Genomic DNA, 12,742 nt, shown 5'->3' with positions numbered 1-12,742 from the left:
CCTATAATTTTGTTATACTAGCAAGTCAGAGTTATTCTGATGTATGTATTATTGGTTAATATGGACTGTCATCAACCCTTCAGTCAGCTGGCCATGATTCATGAAAGAAAATCACTTCTAATTAAACATTCATCTAATTATTCTTGCCAGAAACAAATGAAATATGCAACCAATATGTTCCATAACAGCTTCAGAAGGGTACCACTAGGATTTGTGAAGCCAGATGATTGAATGCACAGGGAAGCTTTTCAGCACATGTTGCATGAGAAAATGATCCATTCCTACCTTTTAACTGTCTTCTGAACATTTCAAGCAGTATTTAATGTCAGACTAGATTTTGGAACAAGGCACATTAATGACTGCAGTAATTGCTCTTTGGGAGAACAGATTTGAGTGACAACACTTTGTCTAACCTCCAGGGTCTTACTTTCCTATGAACAGCTTAACGTTTAAACAAACTGATTTCTCAATATTTTACGAAAAAAAAAAAAAAAAAGGAAAAAAGATCCCTGCAGAGGCTCACATAACTATTTTTTTGTATTTAATTAAAAAGAAAAGCTCTAACATAACATATTTCTTTGATGTGTCAGTGTATTGCCAGTCAGTTTCATACATGCATCTAAGTAACAGGACGTTGACCCCCTAGAAAGACTTCAAAATTCATATAGCTTATCATTCCCCTTTGTGTCTGAGACTACAAATCTATTTACCAAGTGCCTGGAATAGTTTTGTGACTCCTGCAAATTTCGTTCTTGCCCTAACATATCTTGTCTTACAACATCTTGAATATGCAGTAACTGAAGATTTTAACCCTGATGTGTAGACATACATGTTGCAAATTGCTCATATATGTTTGATTGCAATCAGTTGAACTTCCCTAGTTCTAGGGAACTAGTCTAACTGAAGAGAGAAACAGAAACAAGGTTTGGCAATATTTTCCTCATCAAAATGGCAAATGTATAAGGTTACCTTCTAATTTTATTTTGTTACAGCACCATCCAATAACCATTAACAGATGAGTTGCAAAAAGATATGTTATATTTTCATGAAAACTACAGTAACAAGAATAAATTCTCATGACTTGTTCACAATTGTAAGCAAATAATTTCTGTTAAGAAGCCTTCTCCTCAGTCTGAGAAAAATTAATTACAGGGAAATAGGTATCAAACTGGGGAGGATATGCTGTTCAAATATGTGGAAAAGCCTGGAGATTTTGCAGGTTGCTTCTGATACTGTCACATCTGCAGGTTATCAGGTCCTGGCATGCTACTTCTCTGTAATTATTTATAAAAAGACATAAAATGAATGTTTCAAAAGGATTTTGCGGAACAGTTGGAGTTCGGGTTCATTTCTCAATTCTGCCACAGCTTTTATGTGCAGGGAATTTAGAACCACACTGGCTGAAGCAGGTAGGTGATGAAATCAAGACTTACAGATGTTTCTTATGAAATCAGTGGGAAGTAAACATCTAAGAAACTTTAAAAATCTAGTTTCAATGCTCTCTAGAATAATCTCTGGTTGGAAGCAAGCAGTGCAATGCCTGATATGGCTTGGGAGTTCAGTGTAAATTGATCATATGTTGGGGATTTCTTGAGATCAGTTGGACTTTTCAGAAATATCTTAGTGTTCCAAGGCCTTCTTTCAGTAAACATAAAACATTCCAGTTTTTCACTGGAAGAGTGATAGTCTAACCCATAGAACTGACTTTTTAACGATACTTTGATTCCAAACACAATTTGTTCCATATCTGCTAGAAACAAGTAATTCAGCAAGGCAAGCAGTTGTAGTTGAGAACAATTATTGGAGTTGAGATGCTGAAAGGAGCTGGATGCCTTTGTTGTTTTATACATGCTAAATATCTGTTGCCCGTGGCTCATGACAATTGTGTCAAGATCTGGATTCTGCACTCCCCTGTCCCAGAGCCATGGGTGGCTGCCACCTGAAGCTGTCAGTTGCAGTATAGACTGCTGGCTATACAGCATTTTTTAAATATACTTTTATATCATAGGAATATTTTGTGACTCTTGAATGCCACCATCAATGTTTCCTATTTCTCATTCTGAAAATACAGGCAATTTAGCCTTGTTTTTCAGTTTTCATAACCAAAGATTACCACTGACCTTACCGCACAAATCATGTCTCCCTGCATTGACCAGATTAGTCATCAAATAATCAGATCTATAGTCATCTTTCTCTCTTAGTTTCCTTATTATCATTTTATTAGCTGCAAATTTCTGCAAAACCACACAGACTTCCTTTCCAAATCCAACTACCACAGCTCCCATAATCTGGAGGAGTATTTCAGCAAGCTGTGACCACAGAAGAAAGGCAATTAAGAAATTGCCACTATGGTTGCATCCTTCTGGGATTTCCACCGCAGCACCCAAAGCAGTGAGGAGCTAAGCCAAGGCAGTGAGAAGCTGAGGAAGCCCCAAAGGCAGTAAAACTGGAGCAGAGGGGTGTACTGAGAGTCTGGATGTGCAGGATCCCTGGGAAGGCTGCCCCATGCCATTGCTCATACATCAAAAGCATCCAGTTTTCTTCTCCTGCTGCCTCCTGCAGCTCCCAGAGGAACACAGTGCATTTTTCCCATGGGAGATTTCTGTGCTCACTTGTGCTACAACGTGAACTTGTGAGTCACTCCTCACACAGCAAGAACAGCACTCCTCTCCTCTCCTCTCCTCTCCTCTCCTCTCCTCTCCTCTCCTCTCCTCTCCTCTCCTCTCCTCTCCTCTCCTCTCCTCTCCTCTCCTCTCCTCTCCTCTCCTCTCCTCTCCTCTCCTCTCCTCTCCTCTCCTCTCCTCTCCTCTCCTCTCCTCTCCTCTCCTCTCCTCTCCTCTCCTCTCCTCTCCTCTCCTCTCCTCTCCTCTCCCTGCATCTCTTGCAGTGCTGCCAGGTGCCCGCATCATCCTTCCTCCCAATGGAACCAGCCTGGATTCAGACCCCAGGGCAATGGCCACCTCCATGAGTGCCAGGACTCTGAGATGGACAAAATTAGGACCATGCCCTTTGCTTACTGCTTTCAAGTTGACAGGTCTCCACCTAGCTGTGAGGGATTTTACTTTTTTTCAACAAGCCCTTTCAATGTGGCTGTCTGCTGTTCAAAGGGTCCAAGCACTTAACTTTAGATTTTTGCTTCTATTCCAGGGACCAGTTGGCTAAATATTCAATTTGCAGCATCTAAACATATGGGCATCTACATTCTTTATCACATGTAGCTGAGAGTCCACTGAGCAGTGAGACTTATTTATGCTAACTGTTCATTTTACATTGTTTTTAATACGGCAAAATAAAGATTTAAATTTGTTTGCAGACAGAAAGCAAATTATTTTTATGTTGTGCTGCCAGAGTAAAATTTTGCTGCATGCAGCTTTCCTCCTCTTTTCTCAGAAGCTATCTAAAAATAAATGTCGCACACCTGCCTTGTCTCTGTATACCATCCAGTAACTAAAGCTAGACATGCATATAGCACTCTGATAAAAGCCTCAGTGAAGCCTGGAGGGGGAACTTGACATGCACTGCCTTTGCCAACTGTTCTACTTGCTTGCCACATTGCAGAGCTTCGACCATCCTAGCCCAAACTTTGCCCAAGAAATATCTTTAATGTAACGTGGACAGCTCTGAAAGTGATCGGGCAGTTGGGATTGATGGCCTTTGTAAGCCTCTACGAACGGAAATATTTTTTTCTACTGTATTCTAAACCAAAAAATCCATTTCCTTGCTCTTTCCACCATGGAGTTTTGCCCAGTTTTCCCATTCAGTTTCTTTCAGGCTGGATTCTCACCTTGGCGCGCTGGCAGACGCGGCAGTGCAGGTCGATGACGACGTGAACCAGGGCCAGGAGCACATTCCAATGCTGGGAAGATCCCGCACCTCACACCGCAGCTCCCGCTGGCAGAAGGGAGTCACAAGCCAAAACGCTGCTGGCGTGCTAGCACGTATGACAGATTCATTTTCCTGGGGTGTATGAATTGGCAAATTACGGTTTCTGAATCAGATTGGGCCTCAACAAGTCTTGTGCTGTCAGTTCCACCTCAGTTTCTGGGATTTTACGTCATTCAGGTTTCTGTTTCGCACCAGTAATTTCTGTCTTCCAAAAGAAATACTCTTTTTGTCTCATTCTGGAAAACATTGTGACTGTTGTTTTGCTGCCACAGCAATACGCCATTGGCTAAGAGCTATTTTGAAAATTCATGTCAGGTCTGTTCAACCGTTTTCTACTTTTCTTCTCCATTCAACCAGACTAGCATCCCAGGCCACAGTCAGAGAAATCGCAACCATTGATTTCTGATTTGTGCTAGTTAATGCAAACCTTTCCCCAAAAAACTTTTGTGGTAACCTCATCTTCTCCAGAGTTATATGGCTGACCTGCTCATCAACCAAGATGGGAGCAGCTCCTGTTGGATTTCAGAGGGACAGATTCTCATTGTGTGCACACCCAGCTCCCGGGGCTCCTGTGGATGGGAGACCATCTCTAAAGCATGATCCAAGGAATTCTGAGACCAGATGGCCAAATCAGAGCCTAAACTGGGGACCAACCAGTCTGATCTGACCCAGATGTGTCCCACTGCTTTTGAAAGTGAAGAGATTAAAAGGCAAGTAATACATAAATCTGAGGAGGTTTTTCCTACATTGGATAATAAAGCAAAGCTCACTACTGGCATAAAAAGCATTTTCAGGAAAAGGTTGTACTGTGGTATGGATTAAAAGTTTTCCACTTCTACCTGCTGCATTGAAATGACAAGTGTCAATCCCTGAACTTTAAAGCATAAAATAAAGTCAGAAAAAGATTCCCTGAGGATGAAAGCTTTACAAAGTTTTGTCAAAAAAAAAAGGCACTGTAGAGTAATTTTACCTTCTGATGGAGTACCTATGAATATCAGTGGAGACAAGTGATTGGACTAGTCACTGGTGTGTGACATTAAGATTCCTACAGAGGAAATCACTGTAAAATTACTGAGAGACATGAGAGGTTCACACTGTCTTCACCCATGAAAATAAAATTATTGTGGGTACGTTATTGTATAAAACATGTAATTGCTATCAAATGAGCACAAAAAAGTTTATCTTTTATGATTATTAGCTTTTTTGGATTCCATATTTTGAGACAAGTAAATTCTTTTTGTCTTTAGTTGTTCAGATATTTTGCTTCCTAGGTCTAGACCTCAGGAAGCACCAATAATACACTGTCTTGGGATTTCTCTCTCTTCCCCAAAATGCGGCAGCAAAACAGTTTTAGAAAACCCACCAACCCATATGACTGCAATAATTTGTTAAAATAAAGGATGGATGTGATGTATCCTGAGATGCAGTAAGTCGCTGGAACAGTGGGGTAGAATGCAGCAGAATGCCCCAAAAGCAGGACAAATATTGTCACCAGTCACTCAGCACAGCAGTGAGCTTAAAGGGTAGTTAGAGAGTCATGCCCACAAGGAAAATAAATCAGCAACGCAGTTTCAGAAGGGTTTTGGACTTGTGTCCACAGTGTCTCAACATGCAACAACTGAATTAGCCTTCATTCTGCTCTAGAGACCTCAGAGCCCTATCCTGCATTTGTGCAAAGTGCCTGTGAAAGCCAAGAGGAAAGTGTGGAGCTCTTTAGAATGAGGAGGGACACATAGTTTGTACTTTTTCCTAATAAATCTGCAAGTATCTCAGCCAAGTTTTAAATAATGCAGGCAGGCTCTTTCCTTCTTCCTACAAATTTGCCTTTAAATGGAAACACATACTTCCTAATTTGACACGGTCACTTCTAATGGAAATATGGGGTTACATCCAAGTGATAAACTTCTGATTCAAGAATTAAAGAAGCAAGAGAAGTCTGCTTCAGGGCAAACACAGCAACTTTAAATTCTTTCCTTGCTCATGCTGTTGTATAGCGAGAGAACCATTAAGCTTTTTCAAGCTACCATCACAGATGAATCAACACAGTGTAAGTGGCTTTTTAAACTGTGGAAGTTTATCTCAGGTGAGGATGCATCTGGCAGTTTGTGCCTGTGTGTGGGCACGAGCACGTGCTGGGGAGGAAAAATCACGCGCCACCACAGATCCCTGCTTTTCTCCAATTGTTTATATTTAGCAATTTCTCAGTTCAGCCACCGTTTAAAGTGTAAGTTCTTTCAAAGCTCTCTTTGAAGTTCTACATTTTTTGAGAGACATTTGAGAGAATGTCTCTCAAAAAGTGAGAAAATAACCTTTAAGGTGCCCATGCTTCATAAAAGGGATTAACCACCTCTCAGTTACCACATAGTCAATCATCTAGTAAGATTTAATCCAACTATGAGACCAGTAAAGAAATTGTTCTGGGGACAGCTCTTATAGATCAGGAATGTATTTAGATAAATAGTAATAGTGGTGATTTAGTAGAAGTAGTAAATATTTTTTGACCCATTTCTACTTTATCAAGGCCTCTGTCAACTCAATGTAAACCCCACTCTCACAGTTAAAAACTGAATTAGAAAGTAAAACATAACAAAACATCTTTTTGATTACATAGCAAATGAGAGCAACATTTCTTCTACTATTATTCAACACCTACAAGTACTATTAACTTTAAAAGTTAAGGGAAAAAAAAACTGTCATACTGAATAACTTCCATATTTAAGATGAACAAGTAACTGTAGATTTCTTGAAGTGATTAGTCTCCCTTCCTTTCTCATGAAAAAATATATTCCATGTGAAAATAAAATTACATGTTTTGTACAGCATGAAGCACAGAACTGAGTAGAAGAGCCTTCCACTAAAATGTATTTATCCTTAGGCAGAGCACAAGTACACATGGTTATGAAGGTCAGCTTGCTGTCTAATCTGAGTGAAATACATGTACCATATTTAGCAGGCACACGTACAAGCAAGCCCATACAAGAAGAGAGAGTGAGAAAAGCAATTATAATTGCTATTCTCTAAGTATATAATGAATTCTCAGGTTTTCATTTTATCCTTTTACATTCCAAGAACAAAACTTTGCAGGTCTTAGGGAGTGGAGGTAAGAGAGAAATTTCAGCTTCTGATAGGACTCTTGGCTTGGTTAAATGTTAAAACAAAATTTAAAACATCTTTGGTGTACTGGAAACTTTTGTGATCTTTCAAAAATTATATTAATCCAAAGAGCAAGTTTTATTCTAGGCAAAGTTGGATAGCAAAATTCTGCTCTCAGTTCAACACTTTTGATGCCCACGAATTGTGTGAATCTGTCACTGAAAGTTGAATTCAATGCCAAATATCTGTATTTTCAGCATCTATTGACAGGCCTACAAATAAGATTTCTAATTAGTCTGCTACAGAGAGAATAATCTGAACTTTGTACTTTAGGGAGCTTTTGCATTTAAACAGCCTTGAGGAAGACACCTTGACATAAGGATATTAGTGGTTTATGCATCCATAAAAGAAACACCATTTATTTGCTCTTTGATCACTACTCAGACTAAAGCAAACCCATAATCAGGGTTTTTAAGCTTAATACCTATTTCATAGGCAAGCTAAGTCCTTTGCCTTGTACACCATCATTGTGGCAATGTACATGGCATGTGTTTTTTAGGACATATGGTAAAGACAAGAAGATTTTTACATATCTTGAAAGGGTGAAAATTTAAGAAATTCTACGAGTGTACCAGAATGCCACAACTGTCAAGGTCTCATCTCTCTTCCCCTTCTTAATTCTATTGTAGCACAGGAAGAGTAAAAAAGTTCAATAGAAAATAATTAAAGAAAAATCATTACATTTCTTACAGCAAATCATGAACAATTGTGTGGTGTCACTGAAGACCGTGAAGAGCAGTCAAGTCTAAACGCTGTAAGTGCCCTATTATTCATTTTTACTGAAAATCCAGGAGGGCTTCTTGTAAACTCAAAATTTGTTGTGTGGCCCTTGAAGTAGGCCTTTCAAAATTTCAAAGAGTTGCTTCAGAACCTTGAGTTATTTCTGCATTTATGGGGCTCACAGCATTTACAGACGGCTAAAATGCAGTATTAAGCGTAACTACAAAGAGAAAAGTGGATCTTCTCCTCTACCAACATAAAACTACAACCCTTATTCAAAATACAAACATAAGGAGATTGAGAAAAAAATTGCTTTTCCTCTTCCATTTAAAAAGCTTCGGTAGTTTTGTGTTTTCACTTCTCTCTAGCCTTTGCAAGGATTACACTTGTAAACCAACACATCTCAATCTAATTACCAAAAGAAATTTCTTCAAAATCTGGGATATCCACAACACTTAGGTTAGTTCCTGACCTCAGGCAGATCAAGCCATTTGGCTTGGTTCCTTATTGCTTGTAGTGATGGTGATGGACCTCAAGCATCAGCTCATGGCTATGCCAAATTGTGACTTTTTTTTTTTTAATTTAACTTCTTCTCCATTCTGTAGTAGACAATTAAGAGCTGAAATTGCACCAAGTACATGACAAAATGCCTATGGAGATCTCTGCTTCCTAGAAAGGGAACTTAGAGCCTTAGCACCAAGCAGCAGCAGCAGCCTGTGCCCATCCTGTATTCCACAGTCTGTAATTTCAGCTACATATCTATTTATTCCAATGCTGCAGTATTCCATTTCTGAATGAGTTCCCACATCATGGTGACACATGCCTAGCATTATTGCATTTTAGACAGCCATCTGTACTGATATATTCAGCCAATAATTTGCCACCAGGAAATTGGTTCCTGGGAATATATTTTTTATGCAGAGTGCATGCATGCCTGTCTCTAATTTCTAAAATCCATATATCCTTGATGTGTCTTGTAGGAAGATGAAATCCTATTTCATCCTGAACCACCCGTAAAATGTAATTCTTGGTATTAATTAATGGTCAAGAAAATTTATGCCACAGTTCATCAGCAAAACCTTTGCAGTAGCATAATAATCCCCAAAAGGATAAGTAGCAACACGGCGATGCCAGTTAGCTAAATGTGGCAAATGGCAGGGAAGAATAAAATGGGTCTAAAGGGACATAGATCCTCTCACTGATGAAAGACATGGGCTAAAAATATACTTCAGTATGGATAAATATAGAATAATGATTGTTAAGGAAAATAATCCAAACGTGGGTTGCAGTGTTTAGTGGAGCAATCTTACAGGATCCTGAAAAAATATTTAAAAAAAAAATAAATAAGAAAGAGCTGGGTAGGTATTAAGGAATAATCCTTCAGTATATTATCAGACTGTCTATAATACCCTTATGTAGTGAGAAATGGCCACCTAACTTCAGATCATTAAGTCCATCTCCTGTGACACCAGAACATGGCCCACCAGATGGGAGACACATGAAATATTAAGAAGATACTAAACATGTACTTTAACTTTGGGCAGAAAGCCAAGGGCAGCAGGAGCACGGGCAGGCAGCTCACGAGGGGTCTGGGGGGGGGGGGGGCAAGAGTTCCTCCGATGAAAACTGGTTCAAATTATGTGCAATACAATTTTCATATCTGCTAAAGACAGTGCTGTATTTTCCTGTTTTGGTGGTGTTTTTTTTGTTGTTGTTGTTGTTTCTTTTTTTTGGTTTTTTTTTTTGTTTTTTTTTTTTTAGGGGGGATTCCTTTTTTGGTCTAGGGAGGGTGGAAGATGGCTAGAGGATTAAAAAGGGACAGCTTTAAAAATAGTTCAAAATGTTAAAAGATAAAAAAAAATTCTATTACTTTAAGCTAAGAGAGACAGAGTTGTGGACATAAAGAGGGGTGTTTTGTGGTTTTTTTTTTAATTATCAGAGATTTACCTGTCCTCACACAGACACCAGGCTGCTAATCAGGGGCATTCACAGCAGTTAATTCCAATTTAAGTAAACTTAGCTCTAATATTTAAATAAGTAATTTCCACAGCTTTGAAGTTTTTGGGTAACAGGAGTTTGGGGAGGAAACTCATAATGAAGGGAAAAAATGAAGTTTCTGTCCTCTGGCAGATCTGGAAGCTAAGCAGCAAAACTGGGAGAACATCTCATAGGGCTCCACAGTCCTGGAGGAAATTTCAGAGGAAGTGGTCATCTAGTTGAAATAAGTTCTGTTTACTTTTGGAGGAGAGACAACATTCACATGTATCTCCATGTCTATTAAGTCTTTCCAGAGAGAAGACTTTTTCATAGCGAATAAGCAGCCTCCAAAGAATTTTTGAAACTGCACGTGAGTATTGCTTTGACATACAAAATTATATTTGGTGTGGACTGATTTTCTCTCTTTATTTTGCCAAATTTACACAATACTACAAAAATGCCATGTTTTGCAATAGATGTCAGTTGAGTTTCATATTTCAACTAATTGTTTACTGTCAATTTAAATATTTTCACAATAAAAAAATCACTTAAATATTATTTGGCGTTTGTTCTCTTTCTGTATAGAATAACTTTTCATTTTTGTATGTTTTAAACTTCTAAGAGGTCATCATAGAAAGGTTCTAAGTACGTCATGGTCACAAGTATTGCTGCACTATTGCCTTTTATAGAGGACAGATATTTTATGCAATATCCTTTTCCAAACACACAAGAAAGATGTTTAAACCACTTTGGAATTAGAAAGGATAACCCATTTCTTTGAGTAATTGTAGATTCCATATAACAACAGGCTTTGAGAAAGAAATAAATTTTGGTAACAATTTAAATAGAAGGCAAGATTTTGCACTAAGAATCACATCTCCAGGATATTTCTTTTTAGAGCAATCCTGTTAAATGAAAATACAGCATAAACTCTTGCAAGAAGGGAACAAGAAAAGTTAGGTGAAGAGAAATGTCCAAGGTACATACTTACTCCTCTATCCTGAACTGGCACCAGAAGCTTTGGCACAGTCTTGGATTGTCTCTGGGGGGGGGGGTCATTGCAGATTAACCCCCCTCCCCAGCCCCACATCAGTGGGAGCAGGGAACAGGGCACCTGCAGGAAGAGCAGCAGGTGAGGCTCCTGCTGCTCCCACCAGCTCTTGTCTGGTTTGCTGAGCTGAGACCTAACACACATTCTTAGGACAAAAGGCAATGTTTTCTATTTTCATCTGTCTGCCTCAAACACAGCTGAGAAAATACTGAGTCCTCCAGGATTCTTAGCTCTCCAGGGTCACAGATCCTAGGAGAATCATCCTAGAGGGAAAATTCTCATTTTTACTAGAGTCCCCCTGCTTATGCTGTTCTGGGTGAGGAATCACAGAGCTGATGTCAGCTACTTTTAGATTGGTTCTGAAGCCTTTTGGCATTATAAGTGGAAGAAAAAAAAAAGAGAGAGAGAGGAAAAAAACCCCAGACATTCAAGAGCTGACTTCTAGGTTGAAATTTGTTGCATATGTTCAAAAAATACAAGTGACATTTGCTCCCATGTATTGCAGGCAGTAGTAACAGAAATTTGACATGTCAAATAGAGTACATGCCACTTAATCTATCCAGCTTGAGATCTGGAACACAGTGTGTTACAAAGACCTGAGGGGGGAAAAGAAAAGAGAGAGGAACATTAAATATATGTGAAATGCTGTGGAAAAAAAGTGTAAATTCTGTTTTTCAGCCCCCAGCTTCACAATTCTTCCTTTCTGATGTAAATAGCTTCCAGCAGAATGATTTGGGAGTGCAAATCTGTATGAAAAGTTGGCAATTCAAAAAAAAAATGTTGAGAGAAATGACATAGTTTGTTTCCTTCAAAATTTCTAAAGTTCTCATTTTTTTTATGAAGTATCAGGAGAGGTTTCATAACAGATCAGAATTAAACCTCCCTGAAAAGTATATGTTAGCTTTCTTTTCAGCCCCTCAAGAGGACAATGTGGGGCAAAAGTCTAAAACCACAGTCTATATTAAAAAGAATTGAAACTAATTCAAAGAGTTAACAACCACTGCAAATAGATTTACTGCACTTCATTATAAAGTTAAAGTAAATGGAGCATTTAAAAAGAAATAACAGATGCCATCATCCTGGATGGATAATTAACAGCAGACTCTTTAACACTTATATTTAAATGGGACTGAAACATTTCAAAAAGATTTTTTTTCTGTTGCAAAACATTCAGATGTAAAAAAAAGACCATTCTTCTCCAACAACCTCCCTAGGGAAATGAGCGCCTCAATAAAACTGAGAGAACACTTCAGGACTGCAGGTTTTCATTTTTCACGAGAGGAGTGTGAGCTGCCTCATGAGTTCCTGGGTGTAGAAGAATGGCAAAGGTGACACCTACCTACCCACCCAGCTACCTAAGCCACTTCCACCCCTGCTGGGCAGAGTTTACCCTCCTCAGCCTTGCAGATCTCAGCTTTCCTGCCTCTCGTGGGCTTTCCAAGACAACTCTGCCTTGCCTGCGCCAAAACAGCTGCTGACACAGAGCTGAGACCACACTGTCACCTTCTGCACCATCAGCTCAGGTAGAGCTGAGTGGGGACACCATTCTTTAGCAGGTGCTCAATAATAAAAGTAATACTTCATTTCCATGTGCATTTTTCCTGCACCTTCACTTAAACAACTCTGCCCTTTTTCCATCTCCCAGGTTCTGGGGAGATGCACAAAGCCAAGGTTTGCTCAGACCTATTCATTACAAAACTACACCTACTTTGCCGTCACTTGGCACCTTCTTTTGGCTGCAACAGTAGAAAAACTGGATCACGCTGACAGAAAGGTTGGAATCCTCCTCTGTTTTCTAGAGGTGATCTCTCAAGCTAAGGATTAACACATTGTTCAGATAGTCTGAGGGAACAAAGGTGCTTTTGCCGTTCTCTGTGCCATTTCAAGGCATCAGATAACACCTTTCACTTTAATTTTGAGGAACAAAAAAACCTTTTAAAACAGCAAAACCATCAG

The sequence above is a fragment of the Cinclus cinclus genome, chromosome 5 (assembly GCF_963662255.1).
Source record: "Cinclus cinclus chromosome 5, bCinCin1.1, whole genome shotgun sequence".
NCBI lineage: Eukaryota > Metazoa > Chordata > Aves > Passeriformes > Cinclidae > Cinclus > Cinclus cinclus.
The sequence above is the reverse complement of the archived record's forward strand: the minus strand, read 5'-3'. Positions refer to the sequence as shown.